Source organism: Erinaceus europaeus, unplaced genomic scaffold (genome assembly GCF_950295315.1).
Source record: "Erinaceus europaeus unplaced genomic scaffold, mEriEur2.1 scaffold_442, whole genome shotgun sequence".
Lineage (NCBI taxonomy): Eukaryota > Metazoa > Chordata > Mammalia > Eulipotyphla > Erinaceidae > Erinaceus > Erinaceus europaeus.
The window spans coordinates 51044-61231 of record NW_026647328.1 but is presented as its reverse complement, the minus strand read 5'-3'; positions in this window follow the sequence as shown (position 1 = coordinate 61231).

Here is a 10188-nt window from a genome sequence, read left to right as displayed (position 1 = left end):
CACTCCTGTAAGAATGGCATACATCAAAAAGGACAGCAGCAACAAATGCTGGAGAGGTTGTGGGGACAGAGGAACCCTTTTACATTGCTGCTGGGAATGTAAATTGGTACAGCCTCTGTGGAGAGCATCTGGAAAACTCTCAGAAGGCTAGACATGGACCTTCCATATGATCAAGTAATTCCTCTCCTGGGGTTATACCCCAAGGACTCCATAACACCCAACCAAAAAGAGGTGTGTACTCCTATGTTCATAGCAGCACAATTCATAATAGCTAAAACCTGGAAGCAACCCAGGTGCCCAACAACAGATGAGTGGCTGAGAAAGCCGTGGTATATATACACAATGGAATACTATGCGGCTATCAAGAACAATGAACCCACCTTCTCTGACCCATCTTGGACAGAGCTAGAAGGAATTATGTTAAGTGAGCTAAGTCAGAAAGATAAAGATGAGTATGGGATGATCCCACTCATCAACAGAAGTTGACTAAGAAGATCTGAAAGGGAAACTAAAAGCAGGACCTGAGCAAATTGTAAGTAGGGCACCAAAGTAAAAATCCTGTGGTGAGGGGTAGACATGCAGCTTCCTGGGCCAGTGGGGGGTGGGAGTGGGCGGGAGGGATGGGTCCCAGTCTTTTGGTGGTGGGAATGGTGTTTGTGTATACTCCTAGCAAAATGTAGACATATAAATCACTAGTTAATTAACATGAGTGGGGAAAATCAATTGTATGTCTCAAAGTTCTTCAAAACACAAACTGAATCTTTTTAATATATAGGCTATGTATTTGATATGCAGACTCTCTCAAAAGCCTAGACCAAGTAGATTAGAAGCATCCAATAGCACAGCTATATGCAAGATACTGGGTACTGTACAGCAAACCATAACAAAAGGACTTTCTTTTTGATCCCTAAGACAGGAGGAACCTCACATCTCCACTATAGAGCCCCTACTTCCCCCAGTCCTGGAAGGGCCCAAGGGTTTCTGTATGCCTCTCCCAATCCATATCAAATAATATTGCATCCGCTGATCACAACCTAACCAACGCAACGATTGCCACCTCAACATGCTTCACTTCAGACTGTGTCCAGAGACTTCACGTATGGAATGACAACCCTTCAGCTTCATTACTCAGGTGAGACCTTTCCTTTTATAGTACACTCTAATTTCATCTCAGGTGGTTCACTTTTTAACAAAGTCCCAAAACCTAGGTATACACCAGTTTTTGTGCGAGAGAGCTTATGTTCACACGTATCCATAAACTACTGCAAAATATATACCTGAAAGCAGAAGTACACTAGAGTTTGCAGTGAGTACCTCCCTAACACTTCCTCTCCACTATTCCAAGCTTTGGGTTCATGATTGCTCAACAATTTGTTTGGCTTTGTAGGTTAACTCTCTTTCAATCACCAGGTTCCAGATGTCATCAGGATGCTGGCCAGGCTTCCCTGGATTGAAGACCCCACCATTGTGTCCTGGAGCTCAGCTTCCCCAGAGACACACCCTACTAGGGAAAGAGAGAGGCAGACTGGGAGTATGCACCGACCAGTGAATGCCCATGTTCAGCGGGGAAGCAATTACAGAAGCCAGACCTTCTGCCTTTTGTAACCCACAATGACCCTGGGTCCATGGTCCCATAGGGATAGAGAATGGGAAAGCTATCAGGGGAGGCGGTGGGTTATGGAGATTGGGTTGTGGAAATTGTGTGGAGTTGTTCCCCTCCTACCCTATGGTTTTGTTAATTAATCCTTTCTTAAGTAAAAAAAAATAAAAAAATAAAAAAATAAAGTCCCAGGTTCAGATTGTAGTTGGTGTATTGCACCAAAGTAAAAGACTCTGGGGTGGGTGAGGGGAGAGTGTAGGTCCTAGAAATGGATGACAGAGGACTTAGTGTATTGTATTGTTATGTGGAAAACTGAGAAATGTTATGCATGTAAAAAAAAAAAGTCCCAGGTTCAATCCCTGCACCACTGTAAGCCAGAGCTGAATGGTGCTCTGGTAAAAAATAAATTAAAAAAAAAGAAGAAATAAATGTCAATGTAATTCTACCAGATTGTTGGTATTTCCACTTTTTCCCTTTTACATTTTTATTGAGCGGATTAATTCTTTACAGTGCAGACATTGGTATATGAGTACAATTTCATCGTGCACCAGGACCCCACAATTTTTTCCACCCTTCCCTTTCTCCCACATATTTCTACTTTTATCAATACATAATTATTACTTACCTTGTTCTAGGCACTGCATCTACAAATGCAAAACATGGTTCCTAGCTGACCAGAGTTGTGGATGGACATATATTGGGAGAAAGCATGTGGATAACTGGGAAGTATATACAGAGAATAATGTTAATGGAGACAAAGGGCTGATAACCTTATAGTAGCCATTCCAGGCCACTTAAAATCTCTGTATACCTATGGGTGCCATGCTCATTCCTAGAAGAGCAGAGTGTAGTAATAATACTTGGACACTAGATGGTGCCATAAGATATGCATATGTTAATAGTACTGATACTTTGGAGGTTTGGAATCATAACTATTTCCAACTAAGCTTGAGGCTGGAACATTTTAAGATAAGGGCACAGATTATCAAGTCAATTTTTTTAACTTTCATAAATTATTGTACTTTTAAAATTTAAATGTATTATAGACATATTTTCCATAGTTACAACATAGAGTTTCATTTATAATTATTGTATATGACAAAACATCCTATTTTCCCCCCAAATTTCAGGTCCAACCTTGATTAAATATTCACAGCTTTTAGGTTTTTCAAATTTTATTAAAAAAATTTTTATTACTGACTTGCAAAAATGTAAGATAATAGGGTATAATTCTATACAGTTCCCACTATCAGAGTTCATCCCCTCTACTGGAAGCTGCAATAGTTCTCCCAATGGGCTGATTCTATAACTATCTATCTATCTGTCTATCTATCTATCTATCTATCTATCTATCTATCTATCTATCTATCCTTGTCTACTTCTGCTAATTCTTCCTGTTCTTTAAGTCTATTGTTTACTTTTGTGTTAATCTTCATTCCAGTGATTATATATCTATTTTATATTTCTTGTCTGTACTTTTTCTTGTTCATTTTAAATTTAATTAATTAATTTGTTTATTGTATTGGGATATGTGTAAGCCTGATAGAGCTTAGGGAGAAGCACCCCTGTCCTTGGATGGAGGTCTGAGAAGATAACCTCTTGGTAAGTCTCTCTCAACCGAGGTCAGCAAAAGGGGGAAACTCAGACTTGGTTCTTTCCTTCTCGACTCTCAGGCCCACAGAAACCCCAATACTTCCCTCCATTAACTGCAGGCCACATGGCCGCAGATTCACTTATTCAAAGTCACCTTCTGATCACAGAAGAACACACCTTATCACATACTTCACCACACACCTCAAACCCCAGACAGAAATTCCAAACGATATAGCTTTTTGATATCCATCTTCTCTCTGTCTCACCCTACGGGTTTAACCCCTATGCTTCTCTCAAATACCTTTGGATAATTAAGTTGCTTGCGTCATGGAGAATAACTGTCTTGTATCTCATCAATTCCTGTCATACCAGCCCCCTACCTTAGGGGCATGCCGACCGTTAAGAAACCTGTAATTTCTGACATATTTCAGTAATAATTCCATTCGTTTGTTTTTCTATTTAACTCATGTCTACCTTGCTAATAAATGAGTTCTGAGTTCTGAACATGCTGGAGAGCTCCCTGGTGTCTTTTACTTTGTGTCACCCCTGTTGTGAGCGAGAAAGAACCAGTCCGTTACCTTTCCCCTGGAGATCACCCCGCCAGAGACCCTGACATTATTGGATAGAGACAAAGAGAAACTGAATGAAAAGGGGAGATGGAGGTGGTGGAAAGCTAGACATCTGCAGAGGTTCTGCACCACTTGTGAAGCTCGCCCTCTGTAGGCGAGGACTGGATCCTTGCACACAGTAACATGAACGTGCAATTGGGTGCACCACCACCTGGACCGTTGTCTGTTGTTTTCCGTTACACCTGTCTGAAGAGTTTTTACTGGGGAGACAATTAGTGCAAAAGTCAAACAAAGGTGGGTGATGGAGTTTGACTGCTTGCTTTGCATTTTGGCAACACTGGTTTTGTGTTAACTGCATGATACTGGACCCATTACTTGACCTCCCAACACCATGCTGGGTTTACTCATTTATATGAAATGATACTAATACCTACTCATAGAGTTACTGTGAGTGACAAGTGAGAACAAAAAAAGTCAAGAAATTGGCACAACATAAAGTGTTCACTGTCAGCATTTTTTTTCCTGTAAAAATAAAGTGGAAGTATTTATGAAAATCAACACCAGCCTGCTTATATATATATATATATATATCTATTTATTTTAAAAATATTTTATTTATTTATTAATGAGAGCAATCGAAGGAGACAGAGAAAGAACCAGACATCACTCTGGTACATGTGCTGCCAGGAATTGAACTCAGGACTTCATAGCTTGAGAGTCCAACATGTTATCTACTGCACCACCTCCCAGACCACTATTTATTTATTTCTATTGCCACCAGGCCTATTGCTAGAGCTTGATACCTTCACAGCAGATCCATTGAACCTGGTAGCCTTTTATCTCTTTTATCTCTTTTTTTGTTGTTGTTGATTGGACAGAGAGAAATTGAAAGGGGGTGGAGAAGATAGAGCATGTGAGAGAAATATAGACATCTGCAGCACTACTTCAACATTGTGAAGCCTCCCCCCTCCCCCCTGCAGGTAGGGGCCAAAGGCTTGAGCAGGGGGGGGCTCTTGAGCATAATAATGTATTTGCTCAACTAGGCATGCCACCACCTGGCCCCACCAACCAGCTTTTGATTTTTTTTTTTCTTATCCATTCCATCATTCTTCACACCCTTAAAGAGAGAATCAGCTCTAGATTGTTCATGAGTTAATAATAAGCAGTTAGGGAGTCGGGCAATAACTCAACGGGTTAAGCGCACATGGTGCGAAGCACAGCGACCAGCTTAAGGATCCTGGTTCGAACCCCCGGCTCCCCACCTGCAGGGGAGTCGCTTCACAGGCAGTGAAGCAGGTCTTCAGGTGTCCATCTTTCTCTCCCCCTCTCTGTCTTCCCCTCCTCTCTCCATTTCTCTCTGTCCTATCTAACAACGATGACAACAATAATAATTACAATAATCAAACAACAAGGGCAACAAAAGGGAATAAATAAATATTTATAAAAAAAGAATAAGCAGTTAACAAACATAGGGAGTACGTTTCCTTTCCTCCCCTCACCTCCCCCCATTGTTTTGTTTGTCTCCAGGGCTATCACTAGGGCTCAGTGCCAGCACTACAAATCCACTGCTCCTGGTAGCCATTTCTTTTTCTGTTTTATTGGATATGACAGGGAGAGACTGAGGGAGAGGAAGATTGAGAGGGGGAGAGAAAGACAGACACCTACATACTTGCTTCCTGCTTGTGAAGTGACCCCCACCTGTAGATGGGGAGCCTGGGCTTGAACTGGGATCCTTGCGTGGGTCACTGCCTGACCCCGGAAGATTTCCAGAATATTTATGTGTATACTCTTCAAAGTATATATCTTCACACCTATGGACATCTAATTTTTGATAAAGGGGCCTAAATTATTAAATGGAGGAAGGAGGCTCTCTTCAATAAATGGTGCTGGGAAAATTGTGTTGAAACATGCAGAAGAATGAAACTGAACTACTTTATCTCACCAGAAACAAAAGACAACTCCAAACAAAGCAAGGACCTGGATGTTAGACCAGAAACTATCAAATACTTAGAAGAAAACTTTGGTGGAACACTTTCCTACCTAAACCTTAAGGACATCTTTGATGATACAAACCCAATTGCAAGGAAGACTAAAACAAAAACAAATCAATGGGACTACATCAAATTGAAGAGCTTCTGCACAGCAAAAGAAACCATCACCCAAACAAAGAGACCCCTCACAGAATGGGAGAAAATCTTCACATGCCGTACATCAGACAAAAGGTTAATAACCAAAATATATAAAGAGCTCAGTAAACTTAGCAACAAAAAAGCAAATGATCCCATCCAAAAATGGGCAAAGGATATGAACAGAATATTAACTACAGAAGAGATCCAAAAGGCTAACAACAAACACATGAAAAATTGTTCCAGGTCACTGACTGTCAGAGAAATGCAAATAAAGACAACATTGAGATACCACCTCACCCCTGTGAGAATGGCATACATCAAAAAGGACAGCAGCAACAAATGCTGGAAAGGTTGTGAGGACAAAGGAACCCTTCTGCACTGCTGGTGGGAATGAAAATTGGTTCAACCTCTGTGGAGAGCTGTCTGGAGAACTCACATAAGGCTAGAAATAGACCTCCCATATAACCCATTAATTTCTCTCCTACGGATGTTCCCCAAGGACTCCATAACACCCAACCAAAAAGATATGAGTACACCTATTTTCATAGCAGCACAATTCACAATAGCTAAAACCTGGAAGCAACCCCAACAACAGATGAATGGCTGAGAAAGCTGTGGTATATATACACAATGGAATACTATGAAGCTATTAAGAACAATGAACCCACCTTCTCTGACCCATCTTGGATGGAGCTAGAAGGAATTATGTTAAGTGAGCTAAGTCAGAAAGACAAAGATGAGTATGGGATGATTGCAATCATGAATAGAAGTTGAGAAAGAGAAACAAAGGGAAACTCAAAGCAGAATCTGAGTTTGGAGTAGGGGAACAAAGTAAAAATCTCTGGGTGGAGGGTGAGAGTAGATGTTTAGCTTCCCTGGAGGTAGGGGAGGTAGTGGGGAAGGACACAGACCTTTAGTGGTGAGAATGGTGTTAATAACACTCCTATTAACTTATAGTCTCACAAATAATTATTTAATTAATATAAGAAGGGAAAAATAGATAGAAATGTCTCAGACTTTTTGATGCATAGAACATAGCTCTGAATTTATATTCCTTCAATCTAAGCATCTAAAACTTCAAATTGGTAATCAGATTGAATTTTAACAGTGGGCTCAAATTGTTAATCCATTTCTAATAATGACTTGCTCTTTGAAATATTAAATCTCCTAAAAGTTTAGGCCAGGGAGAACAGAAACAACTGGTGGTGTTACTTTATAAGATACAGTTTGTAAATAACATTAAAGGACATAAATTATGGTTAAGTTTTATATGGTAAAGCAAATCCTAACAATGGGATTTTCAAAGTTAACCCAACTGCCAGATAATTTGATTATAACAATATCTGTTGCCTTCTTAAACCCTAAGACAATAGGAGACTTCCCCTTTCTCTATAAAGCCTGTATTTCTCCTAGCCCTGGAACCTCTAGGGTGGGGCTCACTTTCCTGCATGCTTCTCTCAAATTATACCAATTGATATTGCATCTGCTGATCCCAACGTAATCAATGCAACCAGTACCACCTTGGCATGCTTCCCTTTGGACTGTGTCCAGAGATGTCAGGTGTGGAATGTCAACCCTTCAGCTTCATTACTCTGCTACCAGGTTCCAGATGATATCATGATGCCAGCCTGACTTCCCTGGGCAGACAACCTCACCATGTGTCCTGGAACCCTACCTTCCCAGATCCCTGCCCCACTAGGGAAGGAGTCAGGCTGGGAGTACGAATCAAACTGCCAATACCCATGTTCAGTGGGGAAGCAATTACAGAATCCATACCTTCTACTTCTGCACCCCATAATGATCCTGTGTCCATATTCCCAGAGGGATAAAGAATAAGGAAGGTATCAATAGAGGGTATTGGATATGGAGTGCTAGGAGTGGGAATTATGTGGAAATGTACTCCTCTTATCCTATAGTCTTGCCAATATTTCCATTTTATAAATAAAAATAAAAAACAAAGTATATATCTTTTGCTATAATATTATTTTATTTACCAGGAAATCAGGCATTGTTGTTATTCCTTTCTTCATTTCAGGTCATTCCATGATCAGATGTTTTTAAGCCATAACATCTGTCACTTGGTACATGTCCTAGCTTTCTCCATTATTGTTCATTCTTTTGAGAAACTTATGATTTTTTTCACTGTGTTTACCCAAGTGAGAATTATTTTCAGTGGATTAACTGGGTTGGAAAATTGCCCTTACTTGCTGGGTTCACTATGTGAATGAATTTTGATAATAATTCTTTTTTTAAATTAGTGACTTAATAATGATCGACAAGACTGTGAGATGAGTGGTACAGTTCCATACAATTCCCACCACTAGTTCTGTATCCTATCCCCATCCATTGGAAGTTTCCCTTATTCCTTATCCCTCTGGGAGTACTGACCAAAGATCTTTATGGGGTGCAGAAGGTGTAAGGTCTGCATGCTGTCTGTAATTACTTCTCTTCTGGACATGGGCATTGACAGGTTGATCCATTGCCCCTAGCCTGTTTCCATTTTTCCTTAGTGGGGTAGGGCTCTGGGGAGGTGGGGTTCCAGGACACATTGTTGAGCAGAGCAAATTGTTTGATAATCAGGAACCTAAAGGTAAGAATATAGCAGATGAGATTTGAGGTGATAATAATTCTTCAGTTTGTGGATGGTTTCTTGTGGACAGTGCCATCTTGGTATATAACACACATACACTCATGCACACACTAGGCTTGATCCAGTTTCTTTTAACAGTGTCCTTGCACTAGACTCTCTCTACACTGTGTTCTTGAACACAAAATAGAGAATTGACAGATTTCTTGACTTGGCTTTTGGGACTGGGTGATCTCTTATAGCACTCGATTTATTCCACACATGAGTGAGATTATATTTTAATTCTTTCTCTGTATACCTTCCTTTAGTACAACCCTTTCAAGATGTATCCATGTTGTTGTATAGGTGAGATTTTATTCTTATTTAAGGATAAATTTTACGCTATTGTATTCACACTATATCTTCTTTAAGATTAATTTTTTTAAACAAGAGAAGAGACTGATGGAACTTTAAAGATGGCACCAGAGTACCACTTAACTTTGGCTTATAGCAATAATAATAATTGTACCTGGGGCCTCAGGTTTCAAAATCCTATGTTCTACTGCTGAGCTATTGCCACAGTCCTCATATGTTCTTTACTCATTCCTCCATCAACCTGAGGTTACCTTCATATCTTGGCTATTGGAAATCATGCTGCAGTGACTACAGAGATGAATTTGTATGTACCACTGATGGCAATGTAAATACAGAGGTGCCTCAGTAATTAATGGTGTTCCTCAATAATATAATCCAGCAATCTCATGCTGAATATTTCCCCGAAGGAAATGAAAACACCGACTTGAAAAGACATTTGCACCTCCATATTCCCTGAGCATTTAGTTTTTTAAGGAATGATGTCATTACCCAATCTTACATACATTAACTGACCACTTTCATTTCAAGAAACTGATATTCTTTTTTCTTTCCCACCAAGGATATGTTTCTGGAGTTCAGAGCCTATACAACTCCACCATTTTCAGTGATTCTTCTTTCCTTTCTTCTTTCACTTCGTTCTCTCTCTCTCTCTCTCTTTCTTTCTTTCTTCCTTCCTTCCTTTCTATTTCTATTTTTTATATTTGATATAATAAAGAGAATCTGAGAGGACAGGGAGAGATAGGGAATGAGAATGGGAGATACCTGAGGCACTGTTTCACTGCTCATGAAACTTGTCTCTTGCAAGTGTTGATGGGGTTGGGGTAGGACCTTGGTCCTTGCATATGATAATATGTGCACTTAAGTTCATCTCCACCTAGTCCTTCCTTCCTTCCTTCCTTCCTTCCTTCCTTCCTTCCTTCCTTCCTTCCTTCCTTCCTTCTTCCCTACCTTCGTTCCTTCATTTCTTCCTTTCTTTCTCTTGATAGAGCATGAATGATAGAAATAGAGTGACAGAGAGAATATATATATTCATTCATTCATGAATTATATATATATAGCTGTTCCATTGCCTGTGAAGCTTCCCCTCTGCAGGTGGGGAAACTGAGATTCTTATAAATTTGTACTGACTTCATAGTCAATTGGAATGAATACCTTTGTCTGTTGCTCGCTGCAGTTCCCCTCTGGGGAGGTGGGATTCCAGGACACATAGGTGAGGTTGTCTGCCCAGAGAAGTCAGGATGGTTCATGGTAGCATTTGAAATTGGTGACTAAAAACATTAAGATATAAAAGAGTACAAATTGTTTAATAATAATCAGGAACCTAAAGGTAAGAATAGAGCAGATGGAACTATGGGT